Here is a 24,059-nt window from a genome sequence, read left to right on the forward strand (position 1 = left end):
ACACTATCCATATAGCAACATTACAGAATAATTCCATTGGACAAATACTGTGTTCCTTTAGAACAGTAACATAAGAATACTAATTAGTGTTAATACTCCAATACTCCAATTAATACCAATTATTTATTAATAGCTAACTATATAGCAGTAATTGGCACAAACAATAGAAAAGGCTTGAATCCTCAACTTTTACAAAAGTTGGTGGAATTCTAAAAATTGGTAGAAGAACTATTGTGAGAAAGATCCCTTTCAGTCTGGATTCAGGCCAGAGTATAGGATGGAACAGCATTGGTCACATTCTTCAATGACCTCTGACAGGAGCAGGATGGAGATAGTGCATCTCTCCTTGCTCTTCTTGACTTCTCTATGGATTTTGATACCATCGATCATGTGTATCTTTCTGGACTTGCTCTTGAAGTTTGGGGTGGGTAGCATAAAGTTGTGCTGGTTCTCCTCCTTCCTCTAGGGCTGGTTTCACTCAATGTCAATGGGAGAGGGAGAGAAGTTCAGTCCTCAGCCCCTACTTTGTGCAGGGCCACAGAGCTTAGTCCTTCTCTTCAGTTTAACTGGGTGCTGGATGAGGTCATTCAATGGTTTGGGTTGAGGTGTCATCAATAAGTGGATGACATTTGTAGCTCTACCTTTAGCTTCCTCAGTGATGCCTATCTCATATATGGAGGCTGTGGGAACCTGATGGGGTACAACAGGCTTCAGGTCAACACAAACAAAACTGAATAGTTTGGGTCCACCTTCTGCTACTGGGTGCCTTCCATTGTTGGCCTTGGATGAGTGGCACTGCCTCAGACATTGGATATTCTGGAGTAATGATTCCAGCCCGAAAAACCCATAATTGGGTTGTGCACTAGCTGTCCTGGAACAAAATTCTGCTTACTATCTCTTATTACCTCGTGACCTGCAATCAAGATTATTACAATGCACTCTACAGGAGTTGCATTTGAAGAGCACTCAGAAGTTTTAGCTGGTGCAGAATCAGAAACACGGGTGGTACATTGTTCCAGTTTTTTGGCCCATATAACAACACTGCTTTGTGAGCTGCATTACTTGCCAATGTGCCAAAGTACAATTCAAGGGTTTGGTTGTTGCCTTTTCTGCCATAGCTCCAAGCTTGTGAAACATTCTCCCTCTGGATACAGGAAGGTCCACTATTGTAAGGCCCCAAAGACTGGGTTCTCTGCCCATGCCTGGGGCCTGAGAATGTGCAGGGATCCATTTCTTGGTTATGCTAGAGATTTCCCTAAAAGCTTCCCTTTAATTTACAATATAGTTATATCCAACTAACTAACTAACTAAGAGCCTTGGTGGAGCAGTGGGCTGATGCCTCCTTAAGTAACACCAGCTGCCTGCAATTAGTGCAGGTTCGCATCCCACCAGGCTCAAGGTTGACTCAGCCTTCCATCCTTCCAAGGTAGGTAAAATGAGGACCCAGATTGTTGGGGGCAATTAAGCTGACTTTGTAATAATGCCGCTTGGGGGGTGTATGAAAGCCCTAGTAAGCAGGCATATACATAGAATGAAGGCTACTGCTAAGCTTGTAAGCCGCCCTGAGTCTTCGGAGAAGGGCGGGATATAAATGTAATAAAAATAAATAAAAATAAAAATAAATAATTAACTAGCACATAACAAAGTACTCGCTGCAGTTAACAGTAAAATAAAATTCTACACACAATACAGTTAAACTATCCCAAGGCAATAAAACCAATACAAAAGCCAGATTAATGTATGTTTAGATTGAACGTTGAAACAAGATCCCAACAAGGTACCCAGATTGATATAGGGTAGCAATTCTTCAGGGTAGTCCAGACTGGGAAACCAAAACCAAGAATACTAATATGATATTTATTATAAGGTTATAATAACAGTCTTGCAAGTCTGAAACATTCCCCTCCTTCCCAGTCTTTATGTTCCAGAGAATTAGGGAGGGTCAATTTTGAAATGCTTTCTTCACTCCCGTTTCTACTCTGGACCCAGATTTCTTTTATCACACCACTGTCTAGGTTGAAGCATTTTCTCCTGTCTCTTAAGTTCTATCACAGCCCATTAAAAATGGCAACATCCAATAATTCCCAAACACTTTCCAAAACAATTATGTCTTGACCAGTTTCTGAAAGAAAAAAATAGGAAGTTATACAGGAATTATTAGAGAGTAACCTATTGGTAGTCAGCACGAGGCTTGCAATATGTAATATAATTACAATATGTAATATAGTTTTTTTGTTTTTTTTCTTTTTAAGTCAATGCTTCTGGCTGCCTAGACAACTCCCTGCAGTTTTTTGGGCCAAATATCAGAAGTGATTTGCCATTGCCTTCTTCCTAGGGCTGAGAGAGTGACTGGCCCAAGGTAACTCAGCTGGCTTTGTGCCTAACGCTGGACTAGACCTTCACAGTGTCCTTCTTTCTAGCCTGATGCCTTAACCACTATACCAAACTGGCTCTAACGTAGATTTAAAATGTGTAATTACAATATGCAGTATAGATTTGAAATACATCTTATTCATTTACTATCATATTTGTATGGCTGCTCATCTTGCAAGACATGTAATTGTATACATAATTCTGTTTGAATTCTAAAACGTATTAGGTATGCCTTATGTGGTATGTGTCAGTATTAAACCGCATATTATAAAACTGGTTTGTTTCAACAATAAGAAACTAAGTTTCAACTAACAAAAATTGAATGTTTCTAATCACTCCATAACTTTATGCTAAAAAAAAGAGGAAAAGACTGGATTTGCTACCTGCTCATTTCAATCCCAACAGACTATGTATTTTACAATTGTTTTAGAATGGCTAGCCAGGCTGTTAGCCAATCTAAATTCAACTACAAAACATTTAAATAAGGGGGGAAAAGCTATATGTATATATCTTAGGCAAGGATGACATTTTATCTGTGAATATAAATCTCAGAATTATTCTGATTATGTGCATGAAAGAAACCGCTAATGAACCAATGGGATTTACTCTAATATAAATATATAATTTTTTTGGGGGGGATTTGAATTGTTCTTTATTTAGTCAATACTTTGGGAAACATATAATATTTATTTGGTCGACAATATGTTATAGGAGAAGAGACAGTACTGTAATAAATATTAGACCTTAGTCCTGACTAATATAAATAATTATAAATTTATTGAAGTCCATTTATAAATCCTGTAGTGTAACCTTGGGCAGATATTCAGGGCCAAGATTATTAAAATTGTCACCCTGATCAACAATCAAATGACCCCGCAGGAATATAAATATAGTGGCAACATCAAAGAGGTCCGGGGTCAGCATAGGTAGGCCAGACCTGCCAAGACTGATATCGCTTGCAACCCTTTCGTTAATGCCTCATTTTTTAATGCTTTATACAATAGACAGAAAGCAGACAATGAAAGATTTACGAAGTGGCAACAGCTATTTTACTTATTTGTTTCTTACTTTCCAAAATACATTACTCATTTTGATAAGAAAAAAAGGCTTAGCATAACAAATTGCAGTCCATTCCTATAAAACCTGATCCTATGGTTTAAGTGATTAAAACACAATGTGCTCAAAATATTTTTTTCAATGCTGTTAGTGCTGGAAAAATGACTTTTGTTCCTGGAAAAAAAGAAACAGAAGAAGTAATAAGGATGGTGTTGTAGTCAGATACAGTAAAGGCTTTTAAAGAATGGCCCAGTTAAGACCACTGGGTCCAAGGTCTAAACACTACCAGCTGCACCACTGCTTGATTTTAAATAGCGTGCATTATTCTATTAATAAGCTACAATTAAACAGAAATGGTGAAACTAAACATGACAGGTTGTTTCAGAATTTTGCCTCCTACTAAGGTTGGCCTGTGGCATTGAGCCTCCTACCAATCTATGACGCAGATGTCATGCAACAATTTTAACAAGAGTGGTCTGCAGTTAAAAATAAAACAAGAGATAAATATTTAAAAGTGACAAGCATAAAGCAAGCAATGACATATCCAAGTTGATTATCAAACTTTGCTATTGTGTTGCCACCTGGTGAAATGATACAATCTAACCAAAATTACGTATTTATTGGAATCAAACTATTCTTTTTAACTAACAAATGTGATATTCATGAGCAGATGGTCACTATATCAAAATACATTTATTCTAAGGGCCCACTTAAAAAAAAGTCTTATATACACCTAAGTATTGTCCTAACTTTAGATTCAAAATATGAATTGTTACCACGGGAAGATTAAATAACAGATATATGATTCTACCAGAAGCAAACAGAACTGGATGGATGAAGAAGAAAAGTATCAGCAGGCGTAGCTACCAAACCAAACAATTTTACTTTTATAACTGGGTGATTTTTTTTAAATAAAATGTATTAATTGTTCATTTTGTTTTTTACTTTAAAAAGATTATCAACAGTATAAATCTACTTAAACCGTATTGAACTCAGTGGCTATACACTGATGTACATTCACCTGAAAGTGAGTTCCACTTAACTCTATAGGACTTTCTACTAAATAGGGGTGTGTATGTCTGTACATAATTTCATTGTTAAATCTTTTTAAATATATTTTTTTCTTAGAAGCATATGCTAAAATTTGTGATATTCCCATCTGACCCATTTCTCAGTAGCATTCAACATTTCTGAAAACTGCCTGCCAAAAATAAGAGGCCCCTTTCTCCCCTTTCATTTACCAGTATTCTGCAGTATTTATTTTTCTCTCCACTGAATTCCCCTTTTCCCCAAATCTCATTTTATTTTATTGAAAGGACATTTTAATGTGATTTCTAGTAATAATGGAAAAGTTCTTCAAATAATATAACATTAAATAATACCAAAGCTAAAAATATAAACATCTAGGAAAAGGAAGACAAATTAGTATCTTTCCAACTGGAATGCTTTTGTAGGCTTCAGACTGCCATGTGCTAGTATACTATATTCTAACAAAAATCTATAAAAATTATTTATAAATCCAGCTTTATGGTTATAGTTCATCAAAAGTTATTCTGAGTCTCTATTCTATCCTTCACCTCATTCTACATTATCCCATTCTGTAGATTTTGTGATTCATATACTTGATCAGCAACCTGGCATTTTTGGTTGAGAAAGGCAAAGGAGAACTTGTCCACTCTTGCTTCCAAATTATATCTTTATTTAAAATGAGATTGTCTCTGTTAGTTTTGCTTCATTATTCTATTAGATCAAATTCAAATATTTCTTAATAAATATTTCACACAGAACCAACCGTGTATTAGAACCAAGTGAACTTGAGAAAAAAGCAAAAAAATAAATAAATCGTTATTTATTCCTTCTCCTACACATTGCTAAAAATGCCTCTGCCCAACAGATTCCGTTTCAACACAGAGGTCACAACTATTTGCCAAAGGGAGAGAAGGTAACCTTCTGCCTTACATTATGCTACCTTAGAGCAAAGGACCAAAAGATTACTGTTACACTACAGTATGTTAGCCACAAACATTGATACACTAAGATCATTACTCTGAACTGGCATCCCCTCACTTAAATAAGGAAAACCTACAAACCTGACAAAAACTTTGTCTATGTTTATGTAATTCACAATTTTTGTAACCCAAAATCTACAATAAAACAAAAAATAGACATAAAATTGATAGAAATCACCCAGTTATAACCAAAAACATTCAGTCGTGATTAAAAACACAGTGGAACATTGTTGAATGTATTTATATTTGTATTTATATTTGAGTATACATCTAAACATTTCCATTTAGATATAAAAAACTGACTGATTAATCAATGATCATATTTATACTTGCACATCCCAACAAGCCAGTTCAGACCTTAGGATCAGAAAATGCTGCATTTATCATGGGCTATTATAGCAATATGAATTTACAAGGTTTTAAAAATGTATTGTCTATAAAAAATCTGCATTTTTATGTTTAGTACCTCATGCTGAATACCTATGATTCTAATATTCCAACAGCATATGAACTAAGCATATTTGAGTCTTTTCAGCAACATTTAGTATAAACTTTACAACAACAAAAATATTACTGTTCTAGAGACTGTGAAATTTAGCTCTGATTAACATACATAAGACCACATTTTCTGAACAAGAATAAACATTTCTACTCTGTTAAGAATTTTTTAAAATCTATAATACATCTATTTATCATCTATAAAAGCAATGCAAAGAGAAAGAATTTGTATCACTGATTTCCTGAACAATATTATGTCTACAGATATTTGCATAGACTGCTTCTTTTTTGGAATCTATAAAGAACATCAAACATCAAACCCTACTCATGGACAGATTGTTCATCTCTCAGTCGGCCTTGTAAGATATTATCCTACCCTTCTGTAGCTAACTGCATTTTTTTAACTATTATTAGTTTCAAGATAAACCGATTTTTCTTAATGAAAATATTTTCTTCTTCACTGTTTAAAATGCAGCCAGAAATACAAAATAAGTTTGATGCTCACTGACAAAAAGGAAAAACAAGTCAGGCCTTGATACTGACTTTTTGTGGTTTTAATCCCTTTCCATTTTAAAAAAAATTATTTGGGTTACTTGACTTTTTCTACAGACATTATAAAGTACAAAGGATTAAATCGTTAAGCAGTATTTCTATCCATGTTTGAGAAACACATTTCCTGTCAGCTAAATGTATTATACAACTTTTTCATACTATACCAATGCAGAAATATAAAGAAGTAAACACACAGACTAATTAATATTATAATTCAATTTGTCATGATAAAAATCACCAAAATTTACTTCAATATCACTGATGTATATTTGTCAGTGGAAAATACAACACTTAGTTTTCAGATTTTTGCAATGTTAATATCAGTAATGTTGACAAAAATAATATACAGTGTTTAAGGTCACTATTTTTAAGCCCCCAAAGAAGAAAATGTAGTAAAAATTTTTAGATTTTTTAGAATTTATTCAAACTAGCATTTTAGCATTTTGCCTTAAATGAATCCCTGTCTTGCATGAAGCCAGCTAATACAGTATTAGATAAAATAAAAGATAGTTCTGCATTAAATTGCTAGCATCTGAAAACACCAAAGAGGTCAACTAATAATTTAATATTGTGATGAAGCATTTCCCACTGAATATTTTTCTTTGGTCCCTATGTTTCGATAATTTTTTAAAGAGCTTGATATACATCTGTGATCAGTAATCACAAGAGAACATATCTAGATTTATTCTGATTTTAAAATGCCTAAAAATATGGTTACAGTACATTCTATATTACAATGTACAATAAACCTAAGAACCCCTGTTTCTCTGAATTTTCAGAAGAGGGATATCCTACAAATTACAGCTATACAAGAAAATTAACTGGAGACCGAAGATACTTGTTTTTATTTTTCTATTATTACATCATGTTAAAAATATGTGCATATATGACATGCCTTCTGGATACAAGTATCTCCCCAATGATCTACTGTTGTCTTTGAGCAGCATTAAAATGTTGCATTCCAATGAAAGCCAACAAGACACACTATATATTGTATTGTTACCAGTATAGCACCTTTAAGATTTGCTTCAGTAAAAAGATAATATACTGTAAATAAGTCAGCCCTTTGTCTGAAAAGCCAAAGCATAATGGTTAAATAATGATGTTGGAGAAATCAAATTGTCTGATTAAAAGATATTAAATGCATCATCGTTTCTTAGTCAGTTGCACAAACACATGTGTCATGCTATTCTCTTATTTATATTAATCATATATTTTTCACAATTATGAACCAGGGAATATCAAAAGGAGGTACCCATAACCACTAAATTATTGGCATATTTAAGAGGGACTTCAGTAGGTTGCAGATTCCATTTGTTTTTAACTGTGCTTGATATAATTAGATTACTTCAGTATTATAACTAAGCCTCTACTTACAAATGCCTTTGTTACATACAATCCAGCTGAAGCTCGTCCAGACTTCTAAGGAACTTACAAGTAGGAGCATTCAATTTTCAGCAGTCTTAATTCTCACTGATAAACAGTAAATGCAGAAACTGCAAAACCATGTCCTGCTGAATCAACTTCCTATCTTTAGCAAGGGAGGATTTTCAATGTAATGTATACAGTATACAGAACAATATACTGTAATTATTTATCACCATACAATATTTATCAACACCCTTTGCTATGGAATGCAAAGGGATCACTAGTAATACCCTATTATCAATTAACATTTAGGCTGGAAGACACTTAAAAGGCCATAAAAATATATAACTTGCATGAAAATCCCAAGATTAAAGCTATTTTTCTGTTGCTCTGAATATAAGAGAACCACTTTAAGAAAATCCTTCTAGGAGAGTACAGAATATAAATATGTATACACACATGTAAATATATCTGTAAAACAGTTCAGACTATTCATACGCAGTCTAACATCCAAAGCTCTGTATAATACAAGTCTTTGCAATTTAGCCCATTTAACAACATTGACCTCAAGGTTAATAAACTGGCTAAATCCCAAGCTTTCACCTTCAAGTACTTCATGGCTATAGAATCTACCTCAGAGTAACTGATTGATGGGTTTAGATAAAATTAAGCAGTTGTGTAATAATTTCAAGTTAGGATTATTAATGAACCAAAAGATATTAACAACGGATACAAATAAATCAATTGGTAACTTTTCTGTATTCGTTGTATTACGTCTATCACTTTTGTGGACATAATTTAAAGTTTCTGGGCATTTCTGTCTACTTTTCTATCCAAAAGACAACCTAAGTATCCAAATTAATCAAACTTTCTCTTCCTGACAATTGGCTCCCAAATGAGTCACATGTCAAAAAAAAGTCAGCCAAATAGGCAAGACAAGTTAATAATGTCTATTTGAACTCTGTTTTCAATAGGTATATTATTCTAAGTTTCAGTTCAATCCTAGGATTCAGTCTGTGTGTGCATATATACAAAATAACTATCAAACAGTTTCTACAAAGTGGAAAAATACAGTACAATATAGCCGACTACCGATTTGAAAAGAGGAAATATGTCAAAATATAAGTACTCACAAAGTAATGCCAGAGTTCTACACTATCAGCAGTTTTTCTGCATAATAGGAATGCTTAAATCTGATAACTTCTCACCTCCTCCCTCTCAGTCCACCCTTTTGGTCTTTAGAGTTATTAGACAATATTTTTAAGTAGTGGGACAAGCAGCTTACACTCTAATGCTAATAGAAGGAATGGCTCTTGCTCTGTCAGATAAACCACACACACAAACATTTCTTTTAATGTTTTGATCACCAAAGAAAGCTGCATATTAATCAGACAATCCGCCACTCTACTGTCAATAATATTCTAACTAGGGAAAAAAAACAATCATTTTCATCCCTGCTGGCAACATTAGAGCATTTAACCTGTTTCCATTACTTATACAAATTACTGTTATAAGATAGGACAGATGTTAGAATCAAGCCACAAAACTGACTGCCATGCATTTATATGGAGAAGAAGAGAGAAAGCTGTTAGAGCATGTTATGCCGCATCAATAATGCTCCCTCTGCTACTTGATTCATTAACTTCCACCATCAACATTTCACTTTCTTTCTGTGTTCCATCTCATCTAAGCTTATTTCATTTGGAAGCAAATAGTCTTTTTCAGCTATTTTATTTTAATCAGGTGCTCTCGAGGGTCAAAGGAAAGGAAAGCAGAGGGAACAAGAGAAAGAAAACCCAACATCCTGTCAAAAATGCTATTTCTCTAACAGAGATGATAAAAGAGAAGTCAGTTAAGATATTGGTACTCTAAGATGGCTGTCACTTTAGATAGAAGATGGCACAACTCACCTAGACAGGTGACACTCTGGTCAGGCAAAGGGTTGATACATTATTGAGAACATGAGAGATTAGGAACGACAAAGACTCTAGGCCCAGAGTGCCTGGGGCTTTTTAAATAGTAAAATCAGCAGGCGCATGAATTTCAGCCTCCATTTGCATTGCAGCCTCCATTTGCATCATCTCCAATTTGAAAAGAATCTCAGATAGTAGGGCTAGATGAGACATCTATCTAAGACCTTAGAGAGCCAATATTAGAATAGACAATCTCAGGCCAACGATCTGACTCAAACTTAAAGCATATTAAGTAGCAATAAAATATGCACTACAGGTTTAATTATTATAAGATTATTATGCATATATAGTGATAAAAACCAGGGCCAAATTCTCCATCTTGATACTCTGAAGCCATATTTTAGAACGAAAATCTAAATTATGTATAGGAATACTTTGAAAAAAAAGTGATGCTGTCACTGAACTCAATTATGAAATTTCCACTGTTGGAAGATTATAGATACCTAATGTTGCTATATCCCTTTCTTCTCCTTGCTACTTGTTTCATTATACTATGCATAATGAAGCAGTTCAACAACAGATTAATGCAAAATAATAATAATAATAATAATAATAATAATAATAATAATAATAATAATAATAATAATAATAATAATAATAATAATAATAATAATTGTTGGGGGCAATTAAGCTGACTTTGTAATAATGCCGCTTGGGGGTGTGTGTGAAAGCCCTAATAAGCAGGCATATACATAGAATGAAGGCTACTGCTAAGCTTGTAAGCCGCCCTGAGTCTTCGGAGAAGGGCGGGATATAAATGGAATTAAAAAAAATTAAAATAATAATAATAATAATACAGTTACAAATACCTAGGCATATTGGAAGCAGATAACATCTTGAATGGAAAAGTCAAAGAGTCAACACAAAACGAATACATCAGAAGAGTCCACAAAATACTAAAATCAAACTAATGCCATGAAAGCGAAGATACAAAAATCTACTGACAATCCAAATTGCCGACCTTGCAACAACAAAGCTGAAACTGTTTCACATTTAATATGTGAGTGCAGAAAAATCGCGCAAACTGATTACAAAACTAGACATGACCGAGTTGCTAAACTAATCCACTGAGCATTGTGTAAAAAATATGACTTGCCTGTGTCCAAAATGTCATGGGAACATAGGGTGGAAAAGGTTGTCGAGAATGAGAGGGTGAAGATCTTGTGGGACTTCCGAATACAGACAGTTCGCCATTTGGAACACAACATGCCAGGTATCACAGTTGTAGAGAACTGAAGCGTACAGCTGATAGATATCGCTGTACCAGGAGATGCCAGAGTCGAAGAAAAAGAACTGGGAAAAATTACGAAATACCGCAACCTGGCCATCGAAACTGCGCGATTATGGAAGAAACACGTAACAGTGATACCCATTGTCATCGGGGCACTGGGAACTATGTCCAAAAACTTTACAAAACACATCAAGAAATTGCAGCTTCCTGCAATAACTCCAGCAAAGCTAAAAAAAACCTGCGCTACTCGGAACATCTTACATTTTAAGGAGATACCTGGTTGATACCTAGGATGCTGGCAGCAACCTGTGTCAACCATTAATGTCAGTCAATTTGAGTGTTCAGTTGACTGAGTTTTATGTTTTATGAATAAAAGTTTAATAAATAATAATAATAATAATAATAATAATAATAATAATAAAAAAAAAATGCCAAATCCAATCTGAACATCTGGCTGACTGTGCAATGATCAATAATAATCCCCCAGTGAGGCACTACCTTGACGTGGTTGTGGGGCTTGTGTACTCTGAGGAAAATGAGAGTTATGAAAGAGGTTCAACCATACTGGACAGGTCTCATCAGAGGAGTCAGACAAAGAGTGTCTCTCCCATAAAAAATACGGTGAGACGTAAATTTCAGAATGTCATACCAGCTCGAATGTTGACCGGTTAACAAGGTCCATGCTAGATGTTGGAGTTCCTGGATATCTGGTAAAAAATGGGTTACAGGACTCAGGACTGTTGGCTAAGCAACCAGGGCCAGCAGCTGCAGAACTACTGGAAGAAAACGTGTTTACCCGTCGCAAATACAGTGATTGAAAACAAAGAAATAATGATCTGTTATTACAGATCAAGTCGAACAAGAAGAGGATATATAAAACGAATGCACCAGTTCTGGAAAGAACAACATCCAGAATCAGAAATAACAGAACAGGGACTAGCAGATCAATGCCGATTTATAATACGAAATAAAGTGTTCACAGAAACAGAATTGGACGAAATGCAAAGGTTTACCCAGGGCAAAGAAATCAAAGCCTTGCCAGAAGTAATTCAGAATGTAGAGGCAAGCCAGGGGGAGTTGGCAGTGAAGGAATCCAGCAGAGATATACAACTGTTCTCATTTGGAAACCAGGCACCTCTTCCTCAAGAAGAACAAAGCCCTCTAACTAAAGAAAAAAAATTGAAACAAAGAATAACTGAGCATCTACAACAGCACAAAACCAACAGAATAAGGCTTCCTGCATTGAAGCTTGTTCCAAAGAAACAGCTAACACAAGCATTAAAAGATCTAAATACTGCAATATCAAGTATAAGCACCAATTCACTGCAAGAAGCAAACCAACTAATGTACAGCATAGCTGCAGTTGTAACTGAATACCTGGGATGCAAAATCAACAAAGGAGAAAAACAAACAAACAGTGCACCACAAAAATGTAAGGTTAGACTAGAAAATAAGATCAGCAAGTTAAGATCACATGCAAGAAAGCTAGAACAGATGAAAGAAAAGAAGCTGAAGAACAACACCAAAGAATACCTAATCAAGAAATACCACTTAGAAACAAGGAAGATCAAGGAACCACTGGAAATAATAAAGCAGCAAATAACAGCTATAGCCAGTAAAATCAGTAGATACAAAGCTCGAATTGCAAATTATAGACAGAACCTCCAATTTCAATCCAATCAGAAACGTTTCTACCAATCCATCAATGGAGAAACTGCAATGAATCAGTCAGTACCTGACAAAGAAGAAACAGCACAGTTCTAGAAGCAGATATGGGATAAGTCAAAGAAACACAACAAGGATGTGGCTTGGTTAAAAAAGGTGGATGAAATAAAACAGAAGTTGAAATGAAAGAACCAACAAAAATGGTAGAAAAAAGAACAAGGAAGATCAAAAATTGGTCAGCTCAGGTGAAGATGAATTGCATGGGTTTGGGTTGAAACATCTGTTATATACCCACTCGTTGCCAAGCAGTTCAACAATATACCACAAGGAGGAGAAATTGAAAAGTGGCTAACAACTGGGAAGACCTACCTAATAATGAAAAATCCAGCAAAAGGGACAACACCAGGCAACAGGCTAATTACCTGCTTACCAACAATTTTCAATTTGCTAACTGGTGTGGTAGCTGATGCAATACAACAGCATCTAGTTGAAAACAATCTCTTTCCACCCAAACAGAAAGGAAACCGCCCCAATAGCAGAGGAACAAAAGATCAACTCCTAATAGACAAAGTGATCTTGGAAAACTGCAAGAAAAAGAAGACCAACCTGAGTGTGGCATGGATTGACTACAAAAAGGCATTTGACTCTCTACCACATGACTGGATAATCAAGTGCCTAGAAATAACAGGAGTCAGTAGAAACATCAGAAAATTTGTGCAAAGATCGATGGCACAATGGAAGACACAGTTGCAGGTCAATGGTGAAAGACTGGGAGAGGTTAATATCAAGAGAGGAATATTTCAAGGAGATTCATTATCACCACCACTATTTGTTATTGCACTGTTTCCTCTGTCAACAATACTGAACAACTCAGGACATGGCTATCAAACATCAGAAACATCTGCCAGACTATCCCACCTCCTTTACATGGATGATCTGAAGCTGTATGGAAAAACATCATCTGAAATAGAATCGCTGCTGAACACTGTCTCTATATATAGCCAAGATATTGTAATGAGTTTGGCTTGGACAAATGTGCCACACTTACTCTCAAACAAGGAAAAATAGTGAAAACTGAAGGAATCAAGATACCCCACAAAATAACATTAAAAGTCTGGATAAGGAAGACTACTACAAATACTTGGGTATCCTTCAAGCTGACAACTTCAAGCACACTGAAGTCAAGAAAAAGATTAGAGGTGAATACATCAAGAGAGTGAAGAAGATCTTAAAGTCCAAACTCAATGGAGGAAATACCATGAAGACAATCAACACCTGGGCATTTCCAGTCATTAGATATACAGCTGGAATAGTGGACTGGACTCAAGCAGAACTAAAAGCAATGGATAGGAAGACTAGAAAAATAATGACAATGAATCATGCCCTTCATCTACACAGTGACATTTATATACTCTATCTACCAAGGCAAATAGGTGGATGTGGAATGCTGCAAGTACATCAGATGGTTGAAGAAGAAAAAATAGCTTTGGAAGAATATCTGAAGGACAATGATGAAGATGCACTGAAATTAGTATATCAGGAAGGCTTACTGACTACTGGAGAGACCAAACTGGCCTACAAGAATGACCAAATGAAGAACAGAATAGAGGCATGGGAAGACAAAGCACTACGTGGCCAGTACATTAAAAAAAACAGCTGGGAGAGCAAATAACAACAAGACCTGGCAATGGCTAAGAGCAGGAAAATTGAAGAAAGAGACCGAGGGTCTAATTCTGGCTGCACAAGACCAAGCCTTAAGGACAAATGCATACAAAGTCAAAATTGAGAAGACAGCAACAGACAGTAAGTTCTGCCTATGCAAAGAAGCTGAAGAAACAGTGGACCACCTGGTAAGCTGCTGCAAGATCGCACAGACTGACTACAAGCAGCGGCATGACAAAGTAGCAACAATGTTGCACTGGAAGATCTGCAAGAAATATCATTTGCCTATAAGCAAGAACTGATGGGATCATAAAATAGAGAAAGTCATAGAAAATAATACAAGTTAAACTGCTCTGGGAATTCAGAATTGAAACAGACAAGCACCTGCAACATAACACCCCGGACTTAACAATTGTCGATAAGAAACACAAAAAAGTCTGGATAGTGGATGTGGCAGTGCCTGGAGACAGCAGAATAGATGAGAAAGAACTGGAGAAGACAACAAAATACAAAGACCTACAAACAGAAATAGAAACTGTGGCAAAGGCAAGCAAGGGTAGTACCAATAGTAATAGGCGCCTTGGGTTCAATCCCAAAACAACTGAAGCACCACTTGAACACCATTGGCATTGACAAATTCACCATTAGTCAATTGAAAAGGCGGCCTTATTAGGAACTGCTTTCATCCTGCGACGATATCTGTAATACCATCAAACATCCATATCTGCACTTCCAGCGTTGGAGCATTCACAGCTTCTGGAGGCAGGTTGTTCCACTGGTTAATTGTTTTGTCAGAAAATTTCTCCTTAGTTCTAGGTTGCTTCTCTCTATGGTTAGTTTCCATCCGTTGCTTCTTGTCTTGCCTTCAGGTGCTTTGGAAAATAGCTTGACTCCCTCTTCCTTGTGGCAATCCCTGAGATATTGGAACACTGCTATCATGTCACCCCTCGTCTTTTTCTTCATTAGACTAGACATACCCAATTCCAGCAACTGTTCCTTATATGTTTTAGCCTCCAGTCCCTAATCATCTTTGTTGCTCTTCTCTGTACTCTTTCCAGAGTCTCAACATCTTTTTTACATTGTGGTGGCCAAAGCTGGATGCAGTATTCCAAGTGTGGCCTTACCAAGGCATTGTAAAGTGCTATTAACACTTCACGTGATCTTGATTCTATCCCTCTATTAATGAAGCTTAGCACTGTGTTGGCTTTTTTGGCAACTGCAGCACACTGCTGGCTCATATTTTAGTGATTGTCCACTAGGACTCCGAGATCCCTGTCAGTTACTACAATCGAGCAAGGTACCACCTATACCAGGGGTGTCAAACTGCCAGCCGGCGGGCCGGACACATCATCCAGAAGCCGCACCCTCCCCATTGCCAGCAATGGCAAAAAGGCTCTGATACATTGTGCGACATCACATGACGTTGTGAGTTTGACATGTCTGACCTATACTATACCTGCGCATTTTGTTTTTATTGCCTAAATGTAGAACCTTACTTTTTCACCATTGAATTTCATTTTGTTAGGAAGTGCCCATTGTTCAAGTCTGTCAAGATCCTTCTGTATCTTGACCCTATCGAGTATTGGCTATTCCTGCCAGCTTGGTGTCATCTGCAGATTTGATGAGTTCCCCATCTATCCCCTCATCCAAATCATTGAGGAAGATGTTGAAGAGCACTGGGCCCAGAACAGAGCCCTGGGGCACCCCACTACACACTTCCCTCCATATAGATGCAGTTCCACTGAGGACCACATGCTGAGTACGGCCGGTTAGCCAGCTACGAACCCATTTGGTGGTGATACTGTCTAACCCATGCTGTCTAAGTAAATTACATCCACAGCATTCCTCTGGTCCACTAATTTTGTCACCTGGTCAAAGAATGCAATAAAATTTGTCTGGCATGATCTGTTTATGACAAACTCATGTTGGCTTTTGGTAATGACTTTGTTTGCCTCTAGGTCAGGGGAGTCAAACTGCCAGCCCGCGAGCCAGATGCGTCACGCAGAAGCCGCACCCACCCCATTGCCGGCAATGGCAAAACAGTCCTGATATGTCTCGTGACATCTTGTAACGTCATGACTTTGACATGTCTGCTCTAGGTGTTCGCTGATTTGTTGATTATCTTTTCCAGAATCTTCCCAGGTATTGAGGTCAAGCTGATGGGTCTGTAGTTTCCTGGATCCATTTTTTTTCCTTTTTTGAAGATGGGAACTACATCAGCTCTTTTCCGGTCCTTTGGTAGTTCCCCAATGTTCCAGGATCTTTGAAAAATATACTTCAGTGGTTCTGAGATCACGTCTGCCAGTTCCTTGAGAACCTTGGGGTGTAATCCATCTGGTCCTGGTGATTTGAACTCATCTAGGGTGGACAGGTGCTCACTTACCATTTTCTTGCCTATCTTAACTTGTTTCTAATCTGTTTTTTATGATACTGTTTTTGATAGGTTGAATTGTTTTTTTTCCCTTTGTGTAAAGATGGATGCAAAAAACAAATTAAATAGTTCTGATTTCTCCCTGTTGCTTGCCATCTTCTTGCCACTTTCTCCCACTAACGGACCAATCATTTCCTTAACTTTTTCCTTGATGCTAGTTTGACTGTGTTCTATTGCTTGTGCTTGCATAATGTTGAATTCCAATATTGCATGATCACTCCCCCCCCCCCTCCACAAGGTTCCTATTGCTTCAACACCTTCTATCGTTTCACCTCTGTTATGAGAATTAGGTCCAATATAGCTGATCCCCTAGTTCCCTTCTCTACTTTTTGGCAGACAAAGTTGTCTGCTAGGTTTGTCAGAATTCTATTTGAACTTCCACTTGGTACAGTTTGTCTCCCAGTTGATGTCAGGGTAATTAAAGTCCCCCATTACTATTGTGATGTGCTTCCTACATACCTTAGATGTTGAAGATGCTGTATTTTCTTATATATACTCACATTTTCAAAGTGATGCTTTAATTGAGTATTGTTGGCTTAATTACTTTTATCACTACCATATACATACAATGGAAAAATGCAGCTATAAAGTAACAGCATATAAATTTTACACTGAAAAATATGTCAGTGGAGGCCTTATCCACTAAAAGGAGGGGAAAACATATATCAAGGTATTGAAATGTAGGAAAATTGCAGACAAATATACTATTTTTTAAAAAAAATACAGATCCTAATTCCTACAACTCTAGGTAAATATAACATACAAATTAGCTCAAAACATAAAATCATGTATTTTTTAAAAAAATACTACTAAGAAGTAAAAGACCTTTTTAAAAATGAGTTCAGTATATCCAAAAGCATTAATATATCAAGATCTGCTAAATACCATGTGTATATTTTTTGCAAAAATGCAGAGGCTCTATCAACTACTTACAGTTTGACTTTGATCCCTTCTCTGATTTCTAGCATGAACATTTGATAGGAATATTGGCACATGCAGTTTGAACACTGACTGCTCAGTTTGGCAAATTCCCATTGACTAAAAGGAATCATACTCTGCTGAGAACTGAGTGAAAACAGGGTAAGGATTTTGATATTTGGCCAATTCTAAGTATTTGTCCCTGAGGGAAACTATACCGATAACTCCACTGTAACTGTAGACATAGTAACTCATTGCTTTAATTTCCTGCTTTAAAAGTTAGCAAAGAAAAAGGGAAAAGACACCGATGCCCTTTGGGTAATGGAATCTTACATGTAGCTTACAGTGCAACCCTTGCAAAGAGTTCACAACTACAATATGTGGTAAATACATTAATAAAAAAGAAAAAAGGAGATGAAAGGGAGCAAAGATACAGATTTTTAAAACAAAAGATGAAATCTTGCGTTAGAAGAGCTATCTTTGCAAAGGTCTGCTACTCATTAAATCACTAAGAATATCTGTCAGACTTATCCTACTACACCATTTGGCTGATGTCAAACCTAAACAAACCAGATCAGAAAACCAGCCAGTGGCAGGACGTAAATGAAACGAGAGAAGACCAGTCTCACTGTAACTCGCATGGTTTGCTTGCTGATTTTGGGAGGAGGGGGGAAGGAAAGAAATAGTGGCAATCATGACAGTCATTTGCAGTACTAATGTCCAATTCAGCCTCCTTTCATTCTCCTGATTTAGGTGGTCAAAGTAGTTTCGTAGACGACACAGGGAAGCTGTGCTGTTTAGCAGGCTGTTTAATGGGAAACTGGCAGTCTTATTTCTTTTCTAGATTTGGTTTGTCACTAGGTCTCCATTACATGCCACTCAGCTTTGATATCTTTGGACAGGACTGATCAAAAGATGTCATTTGACCTACACAGCATGGCAGAAACTTGGAGAAGTCTCATAAAGCAACACTCTGGCTGTAAATAAAATGACATTATTATTTCCTCTCTCCTATCATGTAGAAAAGCCAATTATGGTAATGCACTGCATGTCAATGAAAATACAGCAATCTTTTTGGAGCAGCTTCTGCTGGCGTCCGTGTTACAACTCTGCTTCCTAAAAAAAATTGCCCATCAGAAAGTGAAAAGGAATTGGTGAGAGATGTCTTGCAGATTCTTCATAAAATTCTGGTATTTTTTAGTCTTGGTGATTGTTAAAAGTGTAAGAAAAATAGAGGCACTAAATCTAAACTGCTAGCTTCTGAATTAGCAAATAATATAATTTCAAATAATTTATAGTTCATTAGAATAATCACCACACACACTATATCCTAAGCTTCTGAATGACAAGAAAGCTGGACAGATATCGATAAATATTATAATGACCAATTTCCTTAATTATTTATAGTTCAACAACACACGTATTAGATTCTCTTCATTACAATAAAAGCCAAATCAAAGCACAGAACTAGTTTTTCACAATTAGATAATGTAATTTGTGTTATATAGCATAATGTCACAACATAATGCTACATTCATCAACTACATTTTGTAAAGATATATTGTATTACATTTATATATTATTTTAAATGAATATTTTCTAAACAGTGTTTCTAATTTTAATTTCAAATGGAGAGCAGTCATATTTAGTATGGCATTGCATACATACAGAAAAAAAGCCAAGTAAAATCAGGTACTCTTGTACTGTAATCCCCCATTTTGTTTCCATTTTATTTCATCCATTTTATTATTCTTTACATATCAATCAGGAATCACAATTTAAAATAAATTTTAACTAGTTGTTGGCCAGCTACCTTCCCTGTCTGGGCATGCTTCTGGGTTTTCACTAAAGAAAACCATATTATCCTTTATTTATGGATGTGGCTGTATGATGTTGTAATGTTATGTGAGAAGGGCATGTCTTGCATGCACAGTTTTCAGAATCTTCTCATCTCACCTATATTTCACATGCATTTCTAATCTGCAGCTAGTGTATATTGATATATTTTATAAAGCAATCTTTTCATGTCACTCAGTCCGGATCTTGACTAGGTATGATATGAGCCTTATGTCCATAATGCCTTGTTACTATTGGTAAATACATTTTATTATTAATGTAGTTATCTTTTGTATTATTATTTCATTATTCACCTGACTCACTTTTTAATCTTCTTTCCAATGTAAGGTTGAGTAAGTAATAAGTAATAGTGCATCTAGTGAAGTTCATAGTTACAATTTCATGGATTCTTAAATGTGGACTTACAAAATCCAAGTTCAACTAAATCACTTTATTTTCTCCAATGTCCACTAGATACTATGAAAAATAAATACACCAAAGATCATCTGTCTGTACAGTGGAATTTCTTATCCTTCTTTGGATAATCATCCTTTCTGCCATAATAATGATACTTCTGAACCAGTCAGACACAATAGGATTATCTAACAATGAGTTGCACAGCTTCAGTAGTACTGTGACTCTCCAAAGCAACAGGATTTAGGAGCTATTTAAAATTTTCATGGCACCATGATGTTGTTTCATATAACCAAGGGAAATTCAAATGAGAGCTATCTTGAGTAAACTTGAGTTTGCAATGGAATGGTGGATTAATTGAGGTGCTAAGGCCAAGTTTGCCTGATACTCTTTTTGTCAAAAAAAAAATTGGTATATGGAAAACACAAACACAGACCTACTTGGTTAATTTTGTTTTGGTCTAATTACATTTTTTTCTATGAAACTCTAAGAAATCTGCTTCAGGTTATATTTAATTAAAAAAAATATGCCGAGGATACAATTAACAGCAAATAGTTTACAAGCTGGTTCACCATATATCTTGCTGTCAACTTATTGAAAAGTACAGTTTATTTCTCTTTCATGTTATTTACTAATATACTACAATTAAGATGAATAATACAATGCTGCAGCTAAAATCAAATATCTCATCTTCAAATAAAGATGCGTACAAATTTGAATAAAATCTTTGTTCAAGTATAAAAAGTAAAAGGAGAGCATTAACAGAATTGCATTCAATATAATCAAGCACAATTAATTGCAAGCTTTAAGTGTAGTAATATATTGAAAACAAAGACTTTAAATGCTATTTATTCCAACTTGATTCATTTCAAATCCCAGTAACATTCATTTCGCAAAGCCCATTTTTCCCTTTATTTATTTTTAAAATAAAACATTAAAGGAAAACGGAAAACGCATTTTGTTTAAGGGTGGTCTCTGCACTTAAGCTTGCATGATTTGCCTTTTATTTTTTGGTTTCTAGAACATAATCATCATTCCTGCTCATAAACCTTTTGCAGCTACACTGTTATTTGAGCACAGCTGGAATATCTATGCCACATCTTCAGCCAGTTTATTCAGAAAATGGGCAAGAAAGTCCCCACTATTACTCAGTACGATTAGTGCATTTAAACAATTAGACCTGCAAATAAGATAGAATAAAAACATAAAAAAGCTGTATATGTGTTCTCAATTTTAACAATCCTGTACCAATAAAATATAAACATGAAGTAACAGACACAGGAATGAGTCAGGATTTTGTTTTCTTTTCCAGATCTATAGAACAATTCCAAGTTAGATGAGAATATTGACTCCTGGAAAATTTCTATATGTGGCAGTGAAATTAAAAATTTCTTATATTGGAGCAAATGAACACAATCTTTTCATCACTGGACAGAATATAGCACATACATGTAGGACAGTGGGAAATTGCAGAACTTATATTTATAGTGAGTTAAATGAATTTGAATCAGATTTAATTAGAACCCTGGGCTTCTTGCCTACTAAAATGGTTAGTATTGCATAACTAAAAATAAAGCATTAGCAGAGTAATAGCAGCTACAGACAGATCACAGATATTGTTACATACATCTGGAACCATTGATATAATTTCATTTCACCACACATTTGGCCTGACTACTTAGTTTTCTTTTCTGTATGTGCTGGATATGCGTTTGTGCATAAAAACACATAGAAATAACTTTTAATAACCACAGACAGAACCCATGCTGGAATATGGCAATCCATTTAGAAGTAACCACAACATTTATAATCAAACAATTTAAAAATCTTTGATATCATCAGATACTTTACGTTTCCATGGAAAGATGTCTCCAGATTTAATTTGCCATGAGACATTTTCTTAGCTACAGCAAATTGAAGTTCTACAATATGACAAAGAAATGTCTGAACAGAGCCTAAGAGATGTAAAGCTCCTAGTACTATAAGACTTTTCAGGCAACACTGCATTCCACCAGCTTCATATTCACTGTAAAAAGATGCTTAAATATAATGCAATTCTCATAACCAAATTTAATCCTTTTAGCAACAAAAGCAATGCTTACAAAATTATACTTTATATAGTACTTACAAATCTACATGTTAATTGCACTGAATTAAATCTTTGTATTACGTGCAGTGATCATTCAGTGAACAGGAACCTGAATACATATTGTGGAACTATACTGAAATATTGAAATGGTGGGAACCAACATGCTATATAGGGTCAATGGCATGTGAAAATACAGAGCACACAATGCTATGTTTATTATATGGCAGTGGCAGAATATCCTATAGCTCTTCTCCTCTACCTAATGCTAAAAATACAGTATAATAATGCTTTTCCTGTTACTAAAATAGCAACTAAAATGACTACCAAGCTCTATTTAATGCATGGCAAAGCTGTCCGGGCACAAAGTGTTAGGCTGCAATGGATGCACTGTTTATTGAGAAGGAGTTGTGAAATAGTTATTTGCATAGCAATGAATAATATCTTAATAAGGTAATAGAGAATATATGGCTTTAAGTCACAATTTAGTTAGTAAACAAGATAGAACAAACTTGGGAGAAAAATTATCAAGAAAAGGAGAAACCATAAAAGCTGAAATCCATACTACATGTTTCTTAGCAACTGTACTTCTAAGAAACATTGAGTTTCACCCAGTATCCATCTAGGAAATTTACCTATGTGAATGCCTGAAATACAAATTACATTTGATTTATATAATTTTAATGTAACAAACTGTATAGGTCATACAAAAGCCTCCAATAGTTATTTTGATAATTTTGTTATGTACATACTTAACACATAAACAAGCTTAATGAAAAATATTAGCTCAAGTCTTTTAGCAACAATAATTTAAAAAATGTAAACAATATCTACCACCTAAAAAAACATACCAGTAAAAAAGCAAAGCCAGTTTTATCAAGCTTTTTCTTAATTTTTGATTGAATACCATTATGACAAAGCTTATTAATTTCTACCTTTAAATTGAAACAACCAAGTTGCTTTGCCATGACAATCAATGACACCTCAAAGTGCAAAAAAAATGCTTTAATTATTTTCTGAAATATGACCTACTACGTCATTTACTTTTTGAAAACCCTGAGGTCATGCAACACACTTTCTCTGTCATTTGTAAGTACATTAACTTAGTGGCCATATGACAGTGAAATTATGATAATAGGCTGTTAAAATGGGTCATGCAGACACTGCATTTCATGTTAACTTCAAATAACAGTGATAATATAGTCCAAATCAAAGATGACAGTACAAAAGCACATGGTTTATTTTACTCTGGGCTCTGCCAGGAACTGAGGACTGGAGGAATGAACGAAGTGATGCTAGTGAGGGATAGGGAGGTAAGAAATTTTCTCTATTTCAAGGTGAACAGTTTAATTATTTACAGGGAACAATAGAGAACCAGCAAACTGCATACTAAATTAGCCTATTTAAAACAAATATAACATCCTTTGTAGGTCATATTAAAGTCCATGTAATAATTAAGTGAAATATTCCTAAAATAAACCATTTTAAATAGTTTTTTTTTAGTCTCAATGAAAGGTAGAATGATCAGCCTTAGAATTGACAATGAAGATATTAAAGTGGCAGATAAATAGTTTAGGATCAAATATTTCATATAATATTTAGGATCATTATAATATTTAGGATCAAATATTTAGGATCAAATATTTCATATAATTAGACATGGACTTTAATATGAATTGCCAAAGATACTGTATTATAAATAAAAAAACTGTTTTGGGATAACATTTTAATTTTCTCTGTGCTTTTTAACTTTACATATGTGGTATTAAATTACAAGTAAGTTTGTTCTATCAAAATGCATTTAGATTACTGACAGTGTCCAAATGTACTTAATTTTTTGTAGGTATTTGCTAATTTATAGATAACATTTTGAAAAGTTTAAATAGAAGCAAAGTTTAGATTTGGAAATCAGTTGTGTAATAGCCTATTAGAGCTGATGGTAAGAAATTATGATTGTTGATTTACGCAGAAATCCACATTTCTTTCT

General features: G+C 35.2%; 1 protein-coding gene across 1 annotated transcript in view; it reads right to left on the bottom strand.

Annotated features, from left to right (window-relative positions):
- Positions 1–24,059, bottom strand: part of TSHZ1 (teashirt zinc finger homeobox 1) — an 81,108-nt gene that overhangs the window by 5,491 nt on the left and 51,558 nt on the right. The gene's annotated exons all lie outside the window — the stretch shown is intronic.

Source organism: Vipera berus, assembly GCF_964194415.1.
Source record: "Vipera berus genome assembly, chromosome: 3".
Taxonomy (NCBI): domain Eukaryota; kingdom Metazoa; phylum Chordata; class Lepidosauria; order Squamata; family Viperidae; genus Vipera; species Vipera berus.